The sequence below is a fragment of the Heterocephalus glaber genome, unplaced genomic scaffold (assembly GCF_053883595.1).
Source record: "Heterocephalus glaber isolate CG9 unplaced genomic scaffold, H.glaber_assembly_v1.0 deba00001444, whole genome shotgun sequence".
In the NCBI taxonomy this organism is placed as follows: Eukaryota; Metazoa; Chordata; class Mammalia; order Rodentia; family Bathyergidae; genus Heterocephalus; species Heterocephalus glaber.
In genome coordinates, this window is record NW_028258297.1 from 15,797,994 (window position 1) to 15,821,532 (window position 23,539).

Here is a 23,539-nt window from a genome sequence, read left to right on the forward strand (position 1 = left end):
ATATAGATTTAATGCAAGGCCAATTGAAATTCCAACAATATACTTCACAGAACTAGACAAAACAATCCAAAAATTCATTTGGAAGCAGAAGAGACCTAGAATAGCAAAAGCAATTTTAAGCAACAGAGACATGCCTGGGGGCATCACAATACCCAACTTGAAACTATACTACAAGGCTACTGTGATAAAAACAGCATGGTACTGGCAAAGAAACAGACCTGAGGATCAATGGAATAAATTAGAAGATGCAGAAACAACTCCAGACATACTCAGCCACCTCATCTTTGACAAAGGAGCCAACCATCCCCATTGGAGGCAAGACAGCCTATTTAATAAATAGTGTTGGAAAAACTGGATTTCAACCTGCCAAAGATTAAAACTAGGCCCATACCTCTATCACCATGCACTAAGCTAAGATTGAAGTGGATTAAAGATCTAAATATTAAGACAGAAACACTAAACTTGCTGGAAGATAAGTTAGTTAGAACTCTTGAAGACATTGGCATAGGAAAAGACTTTATGAACGAAACTTCAGTAGCACAGGGAACTCGCACAAAGAATCAACAACTGGGATCTCATCTTATTAAAAAGCTTCTGCACTGCAAGAAGAACCACCAACAGAGCTAACAGACAACCTAGAATGTAGGAAAAAAATTTTAGCAGCTGTACCTCAGACAAAGGACTACTCTCTAGAATATATAAAGAACTGAAAAAAATCAGACCCCCCAAATTCAAAGACCTAATTCAAAAATGGGCATCTGAAATGAACAGACATTTCTCAGACAAAGAATTAAAAGCAGAAAATAAATATATGAAAAAATGGTGAACATCACTGGTCATTCAAGAGATGCAGATGGAAACAACACTGAGATTCCACCTCACTCCAGAAAGAATGGCTGCTATCAAGAAATCAACCAATAACAAATACTGGCGGGGGTGTGAGAAGAAAGGAACCCTTCTCCACTGCTGGTGGGAGTGTAGACTGGTGCAACCACTGTGGAAATCAGTATGGAGATACCTCAAAGAACTAGGACTGGAAGTCCCATTTGACCCAGCTATTCCCCTACTGGGTATCTTCCCCAAAGAATTAAAAGAATCATACCACAGCAATATATGTGCAACCATATTTATAGTGGCACAGTTTGTAGTAGCTAAAGCTTGGAGACAGCCCAAGTGTCCATCAACTGGAGACTGGATAAAGAAGATGTGTTTTCTTTTTTTATATAAAATGGAGTACTACTCAGCTATAAAGAACGAGAAACTATAGACATTTATAGCTAAATGGATGCATATTGAGGCCATCCTCTTAAGTGAAATAGATAGGACACACGTGTAAATACCGAATAGTTTCTCTAGTGTGAGAAACTGGGAGTGTAAACAAGGATTAAAAAGATTAATAATGAATAATTGATAATTTAAAATAGGAAAAGCTCCAAGGATTTGGGGTGGCAGGAGGGGAAGGGGAAAGGGAAGAAGGGAAAGGAAAAATTATGAGAAAGAAAAAACAAATGGAAATAAAGTCTATGTAAATAGGGAAGGGTGGAGGGGGTGAAGGGTGCACAGGTAATGGGGAAAAAATAAAAACCAAAATACATCATGTACAGGTACAAGCACCCAATGATAAATGTAAATGTATTGTATACCTAAAATGTACCAATAAAAGAATTTAAGGAAAAAAATTATTAATAACAATATACTGCATATATACTACATGCCAGATTGTGTTGCTTGTTTCAACTCCTTCAGTCTCCACAACAACCCAAAGAGGGATGAATTATTAATTCCAAATGTAATAACAGAGATTCCTGGAGGTACAGAGGAAGCAAGTGAAGTATGATGTGGACAGTCTGGATTAAAAGCATAATTTTATGTGTCCTATGTGAGCATACCTCTTAAAGTTCCTAAAATGTCCTCTCTATAAAACAAAAAAATACTCTGCTCTAATACTAACAGCTGCCCTTCTATCTCTGTCCATCTAAACCCTTTAACTATGTAATTGCTATAAATTGTATCCATCTCCAACTCTGTGCTTAGGATTTTCTATTGAGAGCCTATCAGACCTGGGCTTTTTCTGTTCTGTACTGTAGATAAGACTCTTACCAATGGTGAATTAATATATGAAGAAATTCATCCTCTTCATTATTTTTCTTTGATGTTCTTATGTCTATGCAAAAACATATAAACTTTCCTTTGAAAAATAGAAAAAGTTATTAGCAGAATCACAAGGAGTGACCACATTCTTCTTTCTCTTCAGATAAATTTGGTTTAAATTTTACTTTTTCCGTAAGTAATAGGGCCTAGGGTAGGATTATACTATTAGAGAAATAAAAATGTAAGTGTCTTCAGAAAAATAATTATTTTGACTTTAATGTAATGTAAGGGACAATGGGATAATCAAAAGGTGAAATAAATAAAAAATTTAACACTGAAGTTATTTTATTTAAAAACTTGAAATATATAGCCTAGCAAAAGTAGCTAATGATTTTAAAGCCCTTTCTAACATAATTTGTAATATTAATTTTCAAGTTTTAAATTGTCAGTTTTATGTTATACAAGTTTTAAATTATTCCACCACTATGTCATGCACGTATTGAACCTGTTTTTGAGATTCCCTTGCAATACTTAATATAGGATTGGCTGGATTCATATGATTTGGGCCAACACCTCATCATCCCCGGATATGCTTTCATTGAATCTGAAAAAAAAACGTTGGAGATGGATTCATATTGAGTGGGAAATATCCAGGAGAATGAGCTTTTGGGTGCTTTTAAGGAATGGTAATGGAACTTTCTCCTAAATCAGAAGTGAGGGGTGCAGCATATGGCATCTGCAAACACACACACAGGTTTTCGGTGGTGGGGGTGGGGGGTGGGAGGGAAGGACAGGAGGAGCAGGGGGAGGAAGAGGAGGAGGGAGGGAAGAAGAGAGGAAGAAAAGAAGGGAAGAGGGAAGGAGAGAGAGAGAGAGAGAGAGAGAGAGAGAGAGAGAGAGAGAAAGGCTTTTTATCATCTAAACTGCCAGAATGGAAATTATCCAACTGTTTCATCCATCCTCACCATAAAATTCATCTCTTCCTCTCAAGCCTCTGTGTACTATCACAAGTGCTACTGCAATATTTAGTATATCAGGTTGGAAATGTGAAGTGATGCACAGACACAGTGCTTAGTTTGAAATGATTACATAACACTGTGACTTGGGGAGGGGCCCTAGAAATAAATAAATCCATGAGTTAATGTGTGGCCTCAAAGTTAAAAAAAATGACAGTCAGTGGAATTGTCTACATTTTCTGAGGACGAGGATTTCTGGTGCAATAATACTGGAATCTGCAGGTGCTTTTATTCATGATGATGTATACTTGAACCTGACTTTAAAGATTCATTTGTAGGCTTAAAAATCTACCTGTAAGAAAAGTGGGACTGGCAGGTAACCTCGCATGGAAAGAAAGGAAAAAATATATATTTACTCTTCCAGTAGCAATTACTGGTCTAACAAGTGATATAAAAAGACAGTTTGCTTTCCTATTCTTCTTAAAATCACCATAAAGTGGTAATGACCTCAGGAGTTTGTGTGTGGCCCATTTGATGTGGTTTGGGCCTAAGGAAAAGCTAAAGGCTAAATGTATTTTAAGTGGGCTAAAACTAATATAAATACATCCCTGAGGTCATTATTTCCATTAGTTGACAGTGTGTATACAATATTAAAAGCACTGTAAAAACAATATACAGGTCTTCAGTGTTTTACTTTTGAAGCTCATTTATACACACCCAGTTTTTGAACACTGACTCCAAATAACTGTTTCATAGAAGAAGCAATGTTTAAACAAATAAACAACAAATAAGTTTAAAAAAAATGTCTTGCAGAATAATGTAGCTATAGTCTAGTAAATACCCCAAACGAGCAATGGAGACTATTTATAATGCATGTTACATGCCTCAAACATGCATAGAAGTTCTTTGGTTTTGCAGTTTTCAGCAGGTTGTATAGTTATTGATCTTTATAAAATATATCCCTCTTATTTCTAAAATTGATTTGAGAAGACAGACCCAATGTGAAGTAGGAAAAGAACCTCTAAGCTAATTTTTTTTTTTTTGGTACCAGGGATCAAACTCAGGATCCTGTGCTTGTGAGGCAGGCAGCAGAACGACTGGGCTATATCCCCGACCCTAAGCTAATTTTAATTTTACCCACATCTCAAGTTAGTTTGAGTCAAAGAGAATTTTCCATTATGATTTTAATGCAGTCTTCTAAAAATCATCAGCTATTGGTCAGTTGTGTGTAAATATAGTTGTGCAAGCTACTCTACAAGTCTAAAAGCTGTAATTCCATTGTACATATAAGATTTATTTGATATCCCTACGTCAATAATGAGAAAGAGGTCAAACATAACTATTCCTTTGCATGGATTTCCTGTGTCATGTTCATACAAAGGTTTAAATGATTCATAAGATGAACCTAATAATCTTTTCAACTTTTTTTTCTTTAGAGCATCTAGAAATCTGTTTAAACTTGTCTTTTTGGTATTTTCTGTTTGTGTTTTCTTACAAATTTATATTGATTTTTATAAATCAATATATATTGATTGTATGACATTTGTTTTATCTGTAAGACACTATACTAGTACTATTTGTGAACAAGCATGTCATTTTGCTGAAAATAAGGTGTAACTTTTTGCCTAAGTGCCTGTATGTACATCAGAGTGGCTAAAATGATAAATATTGAAGCACCAAATACTGGAGAGGATGAAGAACAACTGATATTTTTATACATTGCTAATAGGAGTAAAATGGTATCACCATTATGAACAAATACAGCAGTTTTTACTAAAGATAAGCATAAGCCTGTACTGTGATCCAGTAATTCTACTCCTGGGTTTATTTCCAAAAGAAATTAGTCCATATATCTACACAGACAAAAAGAAGAAGAGGAATAGAAAAGTTTATACCAGCACTCTACTTAATAACCTAAAGGTGGAAAACACCCAAATCACATAATATTAGAAAAGAGGTACTTAGGGCATCTGTTATCAGGCTCATTGACCTAAGTCCTACCTATAGACTCTCAATCAGCCTTCAGACTTGGTTCCAGCCTTGTTCTGTCTCGATCTTGGAGCAGTCCTGTCTGCCCAGGAAGCTAGTAAGACCTTACCCATGTACTCTGGAAGCCATACAAGTTTGTGCCTCTGGAAATAGGCCCACCGTATGCAGGCCTGACTATAGATCCATATGCAGCTTCATAACTCCGTGACTCCAGCCTTGCTCCACTATGGTTGCAGAGTCAGAGCCATTCACCTGAGAATTTGGCACATTTACTGCCAAATGTTCCTGGAGATAGTACCGTCAATCCATGGACCTGACAAGAGAAGGTCTTTACGTTCCAAAACCAGTCTGTAAAGTCTGGAGGAGAATTTTCTACCTACAAATGCACATACACCAACACAAGGCTAAATGCATCAGGAAGAAACAAGCAAATGTGACAACACTGAAGAAAACTAATAAAGGTCTAGTAACTTACACTAAAGAAAGAGACTGCTTGACAAAGTTCATGAACTGTTTGATAAAGAATTCAAAATAATCATCCTAAAGCAGGTCAATGAGCTTCAAGAAAACATTGACAAAGGAATCAGGAAAGCGATACAAGAACAAAATAGGAAATGTAGTAAGTAAATAGAAACCATAAAAACCGAACAGAAATCTTACAGGTGAAGAATACAATGACTGAAGTGAAAAATTCAGTACAGTTTCAAGAACAGACTTGATTATGTAGGAGAAAGATTTAGCAAACTCAAAGAAAGTCATTTGAAATTAGCCAGAACCAAAAGGAAAAAAAGAATGCAAGGGTAAATTTACAAAACATGAGCAAGCAAACCAATATGTGTGTTATGAAGTTCCAAGAAAAGAGAAAGAAGAAAACTTATGTTTTTTTTAAGTTGAAAAACCATTTATTTCACAGGAAAGAAAAAAGTGATCCATCTCTAGGTCTAGCCTTTGGGCCAAAAGAAACCCAAGAGCAATGACTCTCACCGAGGCCATTCCCAAATCCAACACACATTGGAGGCAGGAGGCAGGGAGGAGACAGCATGGCCCCCACCACAGCTTCTGCATATAATGAGGCCTGCTGGGAAAACAGAACATGAATGGGAAGCTACAGAAGTATTGAACAACAGCAACAACAGGATGATGGGCACGAAAGGAAAGGAAAGGAGGTCTGAACTTAGCAAAGTAAATTAAGGTCCACGGTTCCCGAGAAACTGAATGCACAGAGCTGAAAACTTCCCGGTGACAGGGTACCAAGGAAAGGTGTATTCTCATGGACAACCACTGCTTGGAATTTCAGCCCACACACAACCCACCTTGAAACTCAGTGTTATCAAGGCCCCTGATGGCCTCCACTGCATCTTCTGCCCGCTCCATGTATACAAAGGCATAGTCTTTCACGATGTCACATTCGATGACTGGACCATACTCCTCTAACTTGGCCCAAAGCTCTTCGTTGGTACACGTGGGACTGATATTACCCACATGCAACTTTGTTGAAGCTTTGCTCTTATTCTTGCTTGCTTCTACATTGATGTTTACTCCATGAAGCTTATAGTGATGTAGATTATGGATGGCATCCTCAGGTGCAGTTTTGTCTTCTATGAGCACAAATCCATAGTTCTTAATGATGTCACATTCCTGCACCTTCCCATACTGCTCAAAGAGTGAGCGGATCTCTTGCTCTGTGGCCTCCCGGGGCAGGTTTCCAATGAACAGCTTCACCATCTCGACCCAGCCGCACAGAAATCAGCAAATGGACGGGGGCTTAGCTCAGTGGTTTTGCTGCCTGCCTTGCAAGCGCAAGGACCTGAGTTTGATCCCCGGTACCAAAAATAAATAAATAAATAAATAAATAATAAAACTAATGGCTGAAATTTTCCAAATCTATTGAGAAAAATGGACATCTCAATTCAAGAAGCCGAGGGCTGGGAATTTAGCTCAGTGGTGCCGCCGCCTGGCTCGAAAGGTCCCGAGTTCAATCCCCATTACCAGAAAAAAAAAAGAAGCCTAAAAGCCCTCAGATACATTAAACTTGAATAAGTCTACAAAGAAACATAGAAGTTGTGCAAAGTCAAAGACAAAGAATATTCTGAAAGCCACAAAAGAAAAGGAAGCCTTTTCATATGCAAGAAACCTTCATAAGACTATCAATAGATTTCTCTGCAGAAACCTGACAATGAGAATGAAAAATCATATATTTAAAGTACTGAAAGAAAAAACAGCTAACAAAAATAGTTTATTTAGTAAAACCAATGTTTAAGAATGAAGAAAGTATAAAGACTTTTTCAGACCAACAAATGATAAGGGAACTTACCACCACCAAAATTGTGGTATAAGAACCAAAGGGAGTTCTTTAAGTAGAAACATAAGAGAAAATGTTCCTAACATTGTCCTGGGAAATGATCTTTTTAGACAGGACCCTAAAAGCACAGTAAGCAAAAGAAAAAAGTAGGCAAGTAGGATTTACCGAACTAAAAAGATTCTGTACAAAAAAAGGAAATATCATAGTGAAAAAGCAACCTGCAGAATAAGAGAAAATATTTGCAAACCATAACTGACAAAGTGTAAATATCCAAAACATATATGTAACTCAGACAAATAGCAAAAACATCACCAAAAATAACAACAAGAAACCTAATTTTAAAATGAGCTGAGAATCTGAATAAACTTCTCAAAAGAAGGCATACAAATGGCCAACAGGTATATGAAAAGGTTCCAATATCACTTATCTATCATCCAGGAATGCAAACACCTGTTAGAATTGCTATTATCAGAAAGATAAAGACAGCAAGTGCCGGTGAGGATGTGGATAAAAGGGAACCCTTGCCCAGTATTAGTGGGGATGTCAATTACTACAGCCATAATAACAAACAATATGGAGGATTTTCAAAAATTAAAAATAGAAGTATCATATGATCAAGCTATCTTGCTACTGGATATATAAAATTTTATATATAGACATATATATTACATATTATTATATATACTACATGGACATATATATGTCTACATATAAAATTTTCTTTGGATCATTTATCTCCAAAGGAAATTTAAACAGTATCTGGAAGAGATAGTTGTGTTTCCATGTTTAGTGCAGCATTATTCACAATAGTCAAAATATGGAAATTACTTAAAAATGTCCAATGATGAATAGAGAAAATATTGTATGTATGATATGATATGTATGCTGTAATATATAGATATAAATACATAAAAATATTATTCAGCCTTTAAAAAAGGAAATTCTGCTATTTGACAGTATGGATAAGCCTGGAAGACATAATGCTAAGAGAAATAAATAGACCAGACCAGAAAAACAAATATTACCTGATAGCCTTATATGGGGAATCCAAAGTAGTTGATTTTGAACTCATAGAAGGAAATGGGGGGGGGTTATAAGATACAATACAAAGTTAGCTGGGCATAGTGGTGTATGCCTAGAATCCCAATGCCCTGAGAGCCTGAGGCAGGGAGATTGTAAGTTTGATACCAGCCTGGGCAACTTCGTGACTCAGTGAGTCTCTATCTCAAAAATTAAAAAATGTTAAAAGGGCTGGGATTATAGCTCAGTGTGTGGGCCCTCAGGACTTGAAAAAAAGATACAAAGTTCTGCAAGATTAAGTTCTGGAGATCTAATAATGTACATTATGGCGACTATCATAATACTGAATAATATACTTAAAATTTTCTCAAAGGGTAGATTCTAAAAGTTCTCACTACAAAAACATTTTTAAAGCAACATGAGGTGATAGATATGTTAACTAGTTGGACTGTGGCAAAGACAATGTATATGAATATAAAAACATTAAGTTGTATACCTTTATATTCATACATAATTTCTGTTTGCAGATTATGGCCAATAAAGCTTAAAATTAAGTTCTAAAATTTTCAAAAAGGAGTAATGAAATGGAGAAGTTACAATGTATCAACCCAATGTCTACTACATAGCAATTAATAATGGATGAATCTCAGAGATATGTTTTGTAAAGCATTCTAGGCACAAAAGAACGTACTATATGATTTTATTCACATAAATGCTAACATACTATATGATTCAATTATATAAATTCTAAAACAAACAAAACTAAACAGTAACGATGAATGTTATAATAGTTGGAAATAGAACACAGGTTAGGTTGTATTGTGAGGCAATATTGTGTAGTGAATACAATGTGTATCTTTGTGTAGTAGTCACACAGGTACACACACAAGCAAAAAAATCACTGAGCTTTAGTAAAATTCTATTCTTGTGTATATGCTATGCTTTCACTTAAAGATTATGACAGAGTACACTTATGCATTAAACTTCTTTAGCTATGATGTCAATGAAGATGGCTGTTCATACACAGCCACTAGTTGTGCTGTGACTAGATCAAATTCCATTTAGCCTTGAGAGGATAGAAGAAGTGAGGCTAAGACAGCAAATAGTGCTATTGATAAAAAACATTTTAAGGAACTATGGAAATATAATGGGCAGTTGGAATACTTTGGACATCTGGAGTCTGCTGAGTGCTACTTTGGGATGTGAGCTTACATATCCAAGGACTCCGGCTGTTGGGATTTCCTCATAGAATGTTTGAAATGTGTTTCTCTGCAAAGTACCAAGGAAGAAGCTGGAAACCTTTGGATTTTCTTTGGATCATATATTTCCAAAGGAAATGTAAATAGTGTTTGGTAGAAATAGTTGTGCTTCCATGTTTAGTGCAGCATTATTCACAATAGTCAAGATATAGAAATAACATTAAAATGTCTAATGATGAATACAGGAAATATTGTATGTATGTTGTGATATATATGGTATAATAAATAGATATAAATGCATAAAATGGAATATTATTCAGCCTTTAAAAGGAGATCCTGCTATTTGACAGCAAGGATAAACTTGAAAGACATAATGCTAAGAGACCTCTCAGGAGAGGAAAGCAGAATTGGATATAATTGAATTCAAATTCCAGAATTAAGAAAAGAGCAAAGGCCAGAAACTAAAAAAGTTGTTTAGTTTTTCCAACAGTTTTAGAGTAATAAAAAAAATTCACTGACGTTAATACTCACATGCATAGGAAATACAGCTTCCTAATTTTCTATTTAACTCACATGGTCTTTCTCATGTTTCCCAACTAAATGAGAACACACATACACACACACACACACACACTTCTAATCCTGGTTATTTTGAAACTTAGTCTGAAATAATAATTTCAACCATATATATATATATATATATATATATATATATATATATTTTTTTTTTTTTTTTGTAACTGGGATTGAACTCCTGCCCTTGCGCTTGGGCAGCAGGCGACGAAATCACTGAGCTAAATCCCAGGCCTAGATATATATTTATATCTAAATAAAAGGATCAACATTTTATAATAATTGTATAATCTCTCTACATCTTATTTTTAATTCTTGTTTACAATATATGGTGAGAGCTGGGTGTACAGGGGAGAAAGAGTTCACATGGCCTCCTGACAGCTAGATGAGGCTCTCAGATCTTGGAGATGTCATTCTGGGCCCTTCTTGATCCCACTTATGGACAGAGTTGTAATATAACCCAGGTATTGGTTTCTACTGACCAATTCCCACTGACGGAGGTTTTGATGACAATTGTAACTCATGAATTTGCAGATATTCGTAATTGTCTTCATCAGTACTGAGTGGCTCCTCCTTAGCTCTTGTTGGTTACTTAACCTGCTCAGTCTGCCAGGCCTCCAGTCCAGGTCCTTAGTCAACTCCCAGGCTCATGGCAGGCTCCCTGGACCTTGAACAATGGCCATGTTATTGGAAAAACCAAATGAAGCTCCACTGCAAAAGCAGACTTTCTTACTGTTTCACCACGCTGCTCCACCATTCTACCTGTGTGTCCACCCCATGTCGTACAGTGATCTCTGAAACAGTCCCAGACTGGAAATGAATACAGCCTCCTCACATTCACCTAATATAGCTCTCTCTGTTTCTGTCTCTCCCCTGCTCAGAAGGCCTAGGAGATGTCAGAATTGTATGTACTTTCCATTCTGTTCCCATTTTTTCTTAAACCAGAAGCAATTGCCTTTTCATAAACTTTCTGTGCCATCCTATTTCTCCCAAATAACCACACTCTTTATGTCTTCAGCATTAAAAGTGAAAGAATATCTTCCCTCCACTTTGGTAAAAATGGTGAGATTTGGCCCACTTGACCTAGATTTTCTGATTGGGGTTAAAGGAAATTCTTTTTTTAATATCTTTTTGTTTTTCAACAAAGCATATGTTCTGAGTCTATTACCTTGGTACCACATCCTGTTTTGAATATCAGAAGACAGATTTCAAGTCTTCTCTTTTTATGCCTACAACTTAGTTCCTTACACTCCATTTGCTGTCACCTACCCTACACCCACTGTCACCCCAGGTAGATGAAGGGATGATTAGGACAAAAGTCTTATATGTACAACATTCTGATTTTTAAATAAAATATTAATTCTACTACATCTAAGACTTTTCTTGACAGGCTGTATGTCCGTGTGGTGGTTAGGAATGTGGGCTTCGAAATCAGATGGTCCTGGCTTTCAGATTTCAATCCATAATTTATTGGCTCTTTTCACTTCTAAGAACATGGGCTTTGAAATTAGATGGTCTTAGGTTTCAGGTTCTATTTTGTAACTTCTTGAGACTTTTCAGACTTTCTCAATGATTTACTTCTGCTAAAAAAAAAGACCAAAAAACTACAAGAGAAATGAAGAAAGTCCTATATTTGAATTCCTACGTGTTAGTTGCTTACTATAGAAAAACTGAAGCTCCACAATACGTAATTTGCAGAATTAACCCAGCCTGAAATTACTAAAGCCAAAATTTTAACCCAAGACCATCTAACACTAAAATCTACATTAAAGCCAATGTCCATTTCACAGACATGAAACTGGAAGATTTAAGTAACTTGTCCAGGACAACACCATCAGTAAACCTAAACTCAGCTTGTGCCCTGGGCACTGTGGAACATACACACCACAGGCATTCCTACACTGCCTATCCAACATGTGGTATTCTGAACACAGGAGAGCAACAAAGAATGTGTTCAGCTGACCAGAATGTTAGAGCTGACCGGGAATTGCAAAACTGAGTAGAAGCCTCTGGTTTCACAGATCTGCATACAAAGCAAGAGGACAGCAAGAGGCACCTGAAAAGCCTGTGTCTCCTGATTCCATGGTGTACATTCTTCCTCTTTCCTTCCTACACTCAATAGAGAGGTTTGTTTATTTCGTCCCATTGTAGAGCAGAAGAGAAACATGAGGGGAAGAACAGGTGGTGGCAGTGAGAGAGAGTGGGTGGACCAGTCCCAGTGACTTCTGAGAGAGAAGAAAGGAGCACTGGCCCAGGCCCAGGAAGTGTCCCTGGGGGCTTGTGTCGGCAGGAATCCCCGCATCTCCACATGCAGATCCGAGAGAAGTGCCTGGCAGATTCAATCACACAGTGACTCAAATGTCACAGCATGACTATAGAGAAAGAATAATAGTGGAAGCATCCCAGCCAATTTCCAACAGAAGGGCTCAGGATAAGGAAGCTTAAGGAAATTGCTGAAGAGAATGATAATGACAATAATAAAAACAAATAGCTACCCTTTATTGAGCACTTATGTGTCTGGCACTGTGCTGCACACTTTGCATATCAACCTGATGAAGTACAGTTATTATCCCCATTTTATGAGGAGGAGACTGAGGCGTGGCAGGGCCTAGGAAGTGGCCCAAGGATACGTAGCATATAAGGCTGAGTACATGTACCTATCATGTCTCCATACCAGCCCTGGGTGTAGGAAGTGCTCGGAGTATAGCATCTCCTTTCCTCCTCGTGAAAACCCTGCCAAGTACACATCAGTCTCTTCATTTTACAGCCGAAGTAAAAAAACTCATAGCAACTAATTGTTCAAGGTCTCATGGTGAGTTAGTGACAAGGACAAGATTCTAATTCCAGTTGGTTTTATTTTAAAGTCAATCATGAGCAGAGAAAAAAAAGCACAGCACACCCAGCTCCTAGAGTAACATTTTACTGGTAGTTGTCCATTTGATATATTAATCATAATTAACTCTTAGTGACTCTGATGAGCTGCCTGAAATCCAGGTCCAAAGACACTGAAACAAGAGAAACATGGTTTTATCTAGCCATTTTCCCTGTGCATGTCAAACCATTTTTCTCTACAACCCTCACCATCCAAGGTGAGAACTGCAGACACTTGTGCATTCATCAGCATGCTTGCAATTCATCCTTCACAGACTCTTGATCTAACTCAATATTCTTTCAATAAGGAATAAAAAGATAAAGTGAACTATAGAAGATACACACAGTGAGAACCCTTCTTAGCATTTATCTCTCCGGAAAATCATAGAAATTATCTCAATAAGGATCCAGGCCAATGATCCCCGAAAGACAGCTACTCTACTAGTATTTATACCTTTCATATATAAATGATTCAATAAAAAGGAAATAAACACAGCTCTACAACAGCTGAGCAAATGCTCCTTCTTGTGTGTAAAAAAGAAAAAGTCAAATTAAAAGCACATTACAGGGCTGGGGATTTAGCTCAGTGGTTCTGCTGCCTGCCTTGCAAGCGCAAGGTCCTGAGTTGGATGTCCAGTACCAAAAAAAAAAGCACATTGCAAGACCAATTTTAACCAGAATATTTGAAAACTTGATGAGGGTGGGAATTACTCTCATGCATGATGATAGGAGTATAAGTTTGTAGGAGCCCTGGGGAGAGTAATTTTATAACATCTGTCTAATTTATAATGCCCATGCCATTTGACCCACTAATCCACTCCTAAGAACTTATTCTATAGATTTACTGACATAAGTATAAAACGGCACATTTATAAAGTTATTTATTGCATTTATTTATTGTTATTTGTTTTTCATGTCTAAAAATGTTACTATGTGTCCATCATTGGGCACACACAGGGCAATGGCTCAGCATGCAGTGGAGCACCATGCACCAGAGAAAAAATGAGAAATTCTTCAGGACATGGTCCAGGTTCTGAGATCTGTTACTAAATTAAATAGTCCAGATGCAAGATCATAATTGCCGGATACTACAATGGGAATAAAAAATTAGGGAGAGAATTTTAAAAGCATATATATATATATGAATAAAATATACTTAAATATCTTTATTTTATAAAGATATATTAAAAGCATTCATTCATTAGGAAAGGAAAATGAGTATCTAGGAGATTGGAGATGTGAGGGAGGAGATTTATCTACCTTTTCATTTTTCTCCCAACTTTATCAAGGTATATCTGACGTATCAAAAATTGTATATATTTAAGAAGTACAGCTTGGTGTTTTGACATATTATATGCAAAAATATATGTGCATATATGGCATTATTTGAATTTTAGCCATGTGATTATATCTTCTACTCAAAATGTGCTTAAATAAAATATAAATGAATGATTTTTAATTACTTTCCTCACTATGGGTAAGGCAAAGAATAAACTAATGGTTGCAAAAGATAAATATAAATCTCTGATTTGTTATAAATATATATTTTTAATTTTTTAAAATTCCAACAAAGATTAAAATAAATTTTCTCTTATACTGCCTAAAATAAATTTTTGACTAATAAAAGAAAACATGGACTATTGTTCTACTGAATGTCCAAAAAAATGTAAGCTGCTTTCTGTTGTGTCCTCAAAGGATGGTGGAGTGCAAGGCTACCCTCTAGGGTCTCTTCCTTTTTTTGAAATTTATTAATTTTATTGGTACATTTTAGGTATACAATATGATGACATTCATCACTGGGGATTTGTACCTTTACATAATCTCTCCTGGTTCTTATTTTTCAGCATTCTCTTGCCTTCCCTTCAACCCTTCCACCCTTGCCTACTTGCAAAGACTTTGTTTCCATTTGTTCCTTTTCTCATATTTATTCCTTTCCCTTCTTTCCTTCTTTCCCTCTTCTGTAAAACATTAATCCCATGCATCAGGGCTCTGCCCTCATTATTTGATTACCTTCCGACGACTGCACTTCCTGACATCATCGCACTGGGAATTAGGTTTCAACAAATCAATTTTGGAGGGTTGGAGGGCCACAGACATTCTGACAAGGTACCAACAGTGAGTTAAAGATGCATCAGTTTCTATTGATGTAGAAGTTCATAAAACAGAACCAGACTTAACACGACCACAGTCTGGCCCCATACATAGACCATATAGTCTTTAAACAAAACCTTAAAGGGTAGATAATAGGACAGAAGCCCAGTTCCAAAAGCCTGTCGACAAATGGCTCTTCAACTTTTTTGTGTTGAAAGCTACTTAAAACTAAGGGTAACGAAAAGTAAAAACACTTCACAAGGGTAGTAGTAGAACTCCATCTGTTGCTAGAAGTACACCTGCTATCCTTGTGATCTTTGACACTGGTAATGTAACCCAACCCAAATTCCTAAGTGAGCTAGTAGAAACACAGATTAAAATTTTTTTAAACTAATATGCATTCTGTCAGTGTATTATACAGATTCTTGCTATCGAAAGTGTTGTCCATGGACCAGGAGTGTTAGCATTCCCAGATAGAGAGTAGAATTCTAGGCACCCAAAGAGTACTAGATTAGAATCTACATTGTAACAAGATAGGAGGCTGTGATTCACCACACATTAAAGTGTGTGGTACACTGGGACAGGGCAAGAACACAAATAGCAGTCAGATCTATGTTGAAATAATGGCTCTGGAACTTGGCACATTTTCTTTGTAAAGAAGAAAATTATGCAAACTCTTTAAGGTTCAATTTTCTTCTTTGACAAATGGAAATTAAAATAGCTGAATATAGTCAAGGGTGGCGGTGCCTGCCTATGAATCCCAGCATTCAGGAGGCTGAGGCAGAAGGATTACTATGAGTTCAAAGCCAGTTGGGCTACACCATGAGTTCAAGGCCAGCCAGAACTACATAACTACACAGTGAGGCCCCGTCTCAAAAATCCAAAAATAAAATAGCTATATATATATTTTTTTCACAGTGCTGGGTCTTGAATCCAAGACCTTGGGCATACTAGGCAAGAGCTCTACCACTGAGTTACAATCCCTGGCAATTAAATGAGCACATAATTAGAGAACATCAGGTAGAGTCCTAGACATCAAATAAGTGATCCTTGAATATTAACTTTTCCCTTTATTCCATTTCCCATTCCACTTCCCATTTTAACATGAAAAATAAATGAATAAGTAATAAAAAAGGAACCATAAACTTTAGAAAAATTTTAAACTAATAAATCAAGCTAAAGAAAATAACTGTGGCAGAGCAAAGCAATACTTTGCTCATGTTGAATTGACTGAAATATATGCATAACTTTATATCCCCAAAATAATACACATTCTTTTAAAGGACACAAGAATATTTACAAAATTAACTATGTACTAAATCACAAAAGAACTTTCGATATATTCCACAGAATCAGCAGCATGAAGACTGTTCTCCACTCACGAAGCAATAAAATTTAAAATCAATCTCAAATAGTAGCTATTTAAACCTCATATATCTAAAACACAAAATATCATTCAACTAAACAATCATCTCTATAAGGAAATTATAAGGAAAATTATGAAAGACGTTAAACTAAATAGCAATAAAGCATCAACAATTTGGTATGCAGTTAAAACAGTATTTGAAAGTTACATTTATCAGAAACCAAAAAAGCATGAAGAAATAAGCAAAGGTTTCAATCCAAAATAAAACTAGAAAAATAAAATAAATACAGATAAAAGATAAATACAGAGTCATATAGAAAGGAAATAATAAAGAGAAAGAAAAATCAATAAAATGGATAATTTTTGAAAACACAGTGAAGTTTAATAAAATCAAAATCTGGTTCTCTAATGGGATTAACAAGATAAATTTCTGATATAATTGGGAAAAAAAGGAGCAAAATTCACAATGAAAGAGGGAAATAATGCAGACATAATAGATACTTTCAAAAACACAATTACATTTATAATAACATGACAATGAATTAAGAAAAACTTAGAAAAAAGAAGTAATATCTGCGAAGCTATAAAATTTGGCAGAGCAAAAATGGCATAGCAACAGAAAATTTGAATTTAAGTTCAAAGGAGCATACTTTGGACAAAGCTTTTAAAAAGCAATAAATTAGAGAAGAAGAGAAGATATTTGCAAAGTCAAAATCAATAAGGAAATGCTGTTTAGTACACACAAAGAACTATAGCAAAGCAACAAGGTAAAGACAAGAAACCCAATAGAAAGATTGGCAGAGGGTATTGTTGATAATTCACAGGGGAAAAAACCCAACTAGCTAACAATGCTTAGTCTTACTAGAATTAAGAAAAATCAAATACATACAATATTTTATTGTTATACATTTTACACCTTTCAAATTGTTAAAAACAGAAAGTCAGAAATCATCAGATGGGAGAAGACTAGTGGGAAAAAGATTGGTACATCTTTTGGTAGATTGGTAGATTGGTGAAATTATTCTGGAAAAGAGTGGTCAGTACTTTCTGAAATGTATTACACGTACCCTAAGATCCAGAAATCCCATTGCCAAATATGGACAGGCCCAAAGACACCCAGGTACATTTCTACAAAGTAACACGGACAAAATTCACCACGCACCTCTGTAAGTGGGTGAACGTGTCCACTTCAGCACTATGAATAAGTAACCTACTGGATGCTTTACAATTGGCATCTCAATGGGGCAGTTGTGTATGACTAAGGGATCTGACACTAACTTCCAGCAGGCAGTTTCAGAATAGAATGGAGTTGTTGGACCCCCCCAGGTAGTATGGAAAAACTACATAAACAGTGTCAAAAGAATCTGGCTACATCAGTGATTGGTGACACAGGGAATGAAGGATATACCGACTTCCTATAATAGCCACAAGAAGTTCAATATTACTTTATCTTAAATGAATTAATAAAATGTTGGGCTTTAAAGATAAATATGGAAGGTGCCTGTTATGGTTTAGATCTAAAATGTCCCCTCAAATTCTCATGTGTTTGGAAGGTGATTGGATTATTGGCGTGCGTTATGTCTCAGTGGTTTCATCCATTGATTAGTTCAGTAGCTGACTTGGTGTGAAGGGGTGGGGCCAGGACAGAGGCTGGTCATTGGAGGTGTGAACTAGCAGGGTGTGTTCTTGTGCCCAGTCCCTCCCTTCGCTCTCATTTTCCCGGCTGCCGTGGGTTGAGCACCTTCTCCTCCACCACGCCTCTCTGCCATCCCGTTTCTTCCTTGAAGCCACACAAGGCTAAGGTTTCATAGACTGAAAACTTACACCAAAATAAACCTCCCTTCCTTTAAATTTGGGGTGTCAAGTGTTTTGTCCCAGTGATAGGAAAGTGACTAAGACAACTTTTATCAATCCCAAATTTGTATCACTATCAAGTATCACATCCTTAAAGTAGGATAACCCTAAAATTCTAATTCCCTTCTCTGTGTGGCAGCAACAAGTATGTGAATTATTTATTAAAATCTCTTCTCCAAACCAGTTTGTATTGTATTGGACAGGATATTCTTCTGATCAGAAAATTCACCAACACACTGTTTTGTCTGCATACTTTTCCACTGAATATAGAATTAGCAAATATTAACAGGGCTAATCCTGACAGAGTATTTTGTTTTTTCAATCAAGCTGTTTTCATAAGAGCAAAATGGCCTCTCCATATCTCTGTGTGGAAATCTACTCCAGGCCAAGATTTTTAGCATTTACTTAATGACCAGGTGGGCTGAAGCCTGCTTCTCAAACAATAAACATTTTGTGAGCTGCCATTATGCCTATAAAGAGTCTTTATCCACCTACAAGTTATGTCTTCTTGTAACTCCACGGGAATTCAGTCACGAGGAAAAGAAAATAAATATTTTATGCAAGGTATGAAATGCAGGCCACAAACACAGGTGTGCAGAATATAGTTTTATTATTCCATAATAATTTAATTTCTCATTTGGGATCCCAATTCTCCAGTGTCAACTTGGGGTTGTGTTGAAATTTTGGAGATCTGATACAAGCACTAGGCATGAAAAGAAGGTATAAGATTCTTGATGTTGCTTGACCTTAAATGCAACTTCTGAGACATTGTGGTCCTACTGGGTTGTTGGGGAGGTACCAGATCATCAGCCCATGTGGGTCAGTGCTGAGGAATCATTGTCCTGATCCATGTGGTTCCAGATCCAGCTGTGTTCACTGCCACTCCGGGACACTCTGGAAAGCATGGAATCATTCTGCTGGAGCCCAGGGGTCTCAGAGCTGCTGACTACGACATCATCTAATCTTGGGACTTTCCCTCCTCCACAGCACCCTAGGCCAGCAAATAGTCCACAGGGCTCCTATCTTTAGGACACTGCATAACTCCCTTCTGCTCACTTTCACTCATCGATCCTTTTCTTTTCGATCCCCATGATCCTAAGAAAATGCCTTTTGCATGAATGTCAAGGAACTCTGCTCTCCCTCAAGGTGCTTCTGATCAGTGCTTTATCTATGCCTGATGCTTCTGGTCTCTTCCATTGTGCTGAAAAGAAGTTAAGGAAAAACGGTTTTGCTCTGTTTGCAACTGACAAAAATTTCCCTGAGGAAATAAGCACAAAGAGGGATCTTTCTAGAAGGGAGAAGTTGAGCCAGAGAAAAGCCAAGGGGAGGGGGAAATTATGAACTTTCAGGAAAATAAACACAAGCGTCCCTCTGAAAAATTTTGTTCCACAACACTATTACCACTTCTCCATTGATAATTCATGATAGTCCAACCCTAGAATAGAACCCTGCTTAAATAAGCACTTAACAAACAGTAGTGGTCAAAAGAGGAGCAGGTATGTCACATAATATCAAATTTAAGCCACTGACAGAAAATTGCTAAGTATTAGACATAGAATTCTTTGGGTTCCAAGCCCCATCACCAGCAGATAATTCATATTAAAATGTACACTTGCTAGCACAAGAGTCAGCTTTCAGTATCCAAAATGAGACCACTGCTTTTCAAACTCTGGAAATGAAGGATTTACACAGAACCTTCTGGTTTATTTCTTATCAGTGGGATAGAAGCATGAAGGATCCTGGTGCTAAAAATGGTTGCAAGTTCACAAAGATGTATAGTCTTAAAGTGAGACGGTCGGGACTCAAGTACAACTGGCAGAACTTCACCTCAAATGGGCTTCTAGCTTGGGAAAATTTGACACTCGACGAAAACATGTTGAGATCATGCAATCCTCAGGAGAAGGTTGGTTGCTCCTCAAATCACATTATCAGCATAGCCGAGGTATTGGCTTCCCTGAGGTGTCTTGCCTCTGACCTCCTCTTGTCTCAGCTTCATCCTCCAAATTACTACCAGGGCTATATTCATTTATTCACCAATTATTTATTAACTGTCTTCTGTGGTGTGAATGTGTCTTCCCAAATGCACATGTTGAAACTTAGTCACCAGCATAATGGTATTATGAGGTAGAGCCCATAGAAAGTGATTTAAATTGTGAGGTACAGCCATCATGGGTGGGATTAGTACTTTATAAAGCTTGAGGGGGCCAGTCTGTGTCTTCTGTGCCTTCTACTATGTGAGGGCACAGTATTCGTTCCCTCTGAAACGCACAGCGACTCTGCCATCTTGAAGCTGAGAGAAGCCCTCACTGGATGCTGACTTTACCAGGGCCTTGATCTTGGACTTGTTCACAGTTCTACAGAACTGTGTGAAATAAATTTTGGTTCTTTATAAATTACTGAGTCTTGGGTATTTTTTCAAAACAGCACAAAAGAACTAAGATAATCTCTAAAGTGCTCGACATTATGCTATGTTCTGGGGATACAGAAGTGAACCGGTGAGATAAAGCAGTGTCACCCCTGTAGTAGAAGTGATATACAATATACACAGAGAAAACAGATATAAAATAAGGTGCAGTTTGATAAGCACTCGAAAAATGAAACAGAACAAAACACAGTAGTGGGAATAGTATTTTAGCCAAGCTATCCGGGAGCTCTCTCCAAAGAACAAACATTCCATGGGTGCCCTAATTAAAATTCGAGAGGCAGCTGTGATAAGAAAAATGTTCCTCAGCTTCCAATGAGGGTTCTACCCCAGAAAACTTATTGTAAGCTGAAAATACTACAAGTCAAAAATACATTTAATACACCTAACCTAATGAACATCATGGCTTAGCAATACAGTACACTGGGGGCTGCATGTGAGTCATTCTCCCTTGTGATTGCATGGCTAACTGGGAGTCATGGCTGCTGCTGCCACCCAGCATTTGAAGAGCATATCCTACTGCATATCATTAACCTGTGGCAATGATCGCAATTCAAAATGCAAAGTGTAGTCTCTATCGAATGCATATCACTCTGGCACTATCGGAAAGTTTGAAAATTCATAAGGCAAAACATCATAAGCCAGAAACTATCTGTACTTATAGGAAAAGAGCTCCCAGCTGCAGAAACATCAACTGCAAAGACTACGGGAGTCTGTGTGGCACGCTGGAGGAGCAGCAAGAGGATCCAGTGTAATTGGAGTCCTCTGAGCAAGAGATAGGTCATTGTGAGAGGAGGAAAGTGATGAAGCTGGAGCCTGACAGTGGGGAAGTGGTAGAGCATCGCAGAGATGTGGAACGTTAGTTCAGGGTGTCAGGAAGCCACTAGAGGATTTGAGCGCTGCAGTGCCTGACTTACATTTTTAAAGAACCACTACCCAGTGTGCAGAAAAGTCAGGGAGTACAAGTAGCAGGTGTGGTGCACTTGATATTGTTCCCCCAAAAAATATCTCTAGGTCTTCAATTCTGGAACCTGTAAATGTGACTTTATTTGGGAAACAAAAGGGGATCTTTAACAAATGTAATTACATTAAGGATCTCAAGACAAGACCGCCCTGGATTTAGTGTGGGCCTTAAATTCAATGAAAATGTGTCTTGTAAAGGAAAGGCAAGGGAGATTTGGCACCCAGAGACAAAGAGAAGAAGTTAGTGTGAAGATGGAAGCAGAGGTTAGGGCTACAATGCCAACAGCTAAGAAACATCTGGGCTCACTTAAAGCTGGAAGAGGCAACACAGGATTCTCTCTCAAGCTTCTGGAGAAAGCATAGCCCTGTTGACACTTGTATTTTATATTCCTGGGCTGTAGAACAGAGAAAGAATAAATTTCTGTTGTTTTAAGAAGCCAGATTCATAGTGATTTGTTACAGCAGCCCTAATTAGCACAGGAACCATGACAGAATCCAGACAAGAGAGGTCAGTAGCTCAGACCAGGATGGACATTAATGGTGCCAATGGTAAAATACAGTTGATTGGGCTTGCAGTTTGAGGATGAAGCTGAAAAAATAATAGTTTCCTAGAACTGAAGCTGAAGAAAAACTGAAATGAACCCTCTAGCTTCACTTGCTTTTAGTTACTTGCACTTGGTTGGCTTCAACCATCACTAATGTTAGAGGTCATGTAGCTGAGCAGGGTATCCTTTCCCTCCAGCTCCACTGTAGAGAACACCTCTAGCATGACAACAGTTGCCCAAGTTATTTTCCAGGGACTTGAGGACTGCTTTTGTCAAAAGCACTGACTTCACTTGGGCCTGTGCAGGTAGCCAATAGGTGACTAAAATAGGTGACTAAAACAGGGTGAAAATACTTGGTGCCTGCCTACATATTGTATTTGTCTCCTTAGCTACCCTCATCTTTGACCCGGCTGCTTCTCCTCAACTCTGCATGTAATCATTTAAGTAATGTCAGTCTGCAACTAATAGGACAAGGTGAATTTGCCCAAAATATTCCTATCTCTCTCCTCCCCATTCAAAGCTAATGCTGCCAGGATAAGAATAAAATAGTTTCAAGATTAACAGGAGCTTCACGATCTTGCAGTCACTTGCATACCAGCCACCTGTTGGTACCATTCCAACCCATGGAAGCAGCACCTAGAAGTCTCCAGTCTTGAATCCTCTCCAAAGCCAATCTCCCTGTTTGTCCCTGTACAAAGATAAAAGGAGCTTGAAAGTTATACTGGGCTAAGAGTTTGGTGAAAATAAACCATCATCTTCTCAGTTTTGCTAGCTTACTGAATAAATCATTTTCCTTGCCCCAGCACCTTATCCTCCACTCTCATTGGGCCCTTTTTGAGTGGCAAGTAAATGGATTTGGGTTCAGTAACATAAGTAACGGGATTTCTTATTCTATTGTTATCCAGAAGTAGGAGAGTCTCTTCCTGTAATCATTAAGCCACCAGCTACTCTTTTTATATTCAGTACTAGGGATTGAACCCAGGGCCTCACACGTGCTAGGCAAGTGCTCTATTGCTGAGCTAAACCTTCAGTATTATTTTTATTATTTTATTTTATTTTGAGACAGGGTTTTGATAAGTCACCCAGACTGGCCTCAAACTTGAAATCCTCCTCCCTCAGCCTTCTAAGCAGCTGAGATTAAAGGTATACACAACTGTACCCACCTATCTGCTCTTCTTACAGTCAGCTCACAATCCTGGAAAACTGACCCTTCACCAAGCCTGGGGTAGAAACAAGCCGCTCCTAGCCTAATGCTGCCATGAATGAAATGAATACCTGAAGTGCTAAGCTACTGACC

At 37.5% G+C, this 23,539-nt stretch overlaps 1 long non-coding RNA gene and 1 pseudogene across 1 annotated transcript in view; both read right to left on the bottom strand.

Moving 5' to 3' along the window:
- LOC110349407 (uncharacterized) overlaps positions 1-23,539 on the bottom strand; it is a 578,466-nt gene that overhangs the window by 428,318 nt on the left and 126,609 nt on the right. The window lies entirely within an intron of this gene.
- Positions 6,317-6,782, bottom strand: LOC101723090 (RNA-binding protein 4B pseudogene; annotated as a pseudogene).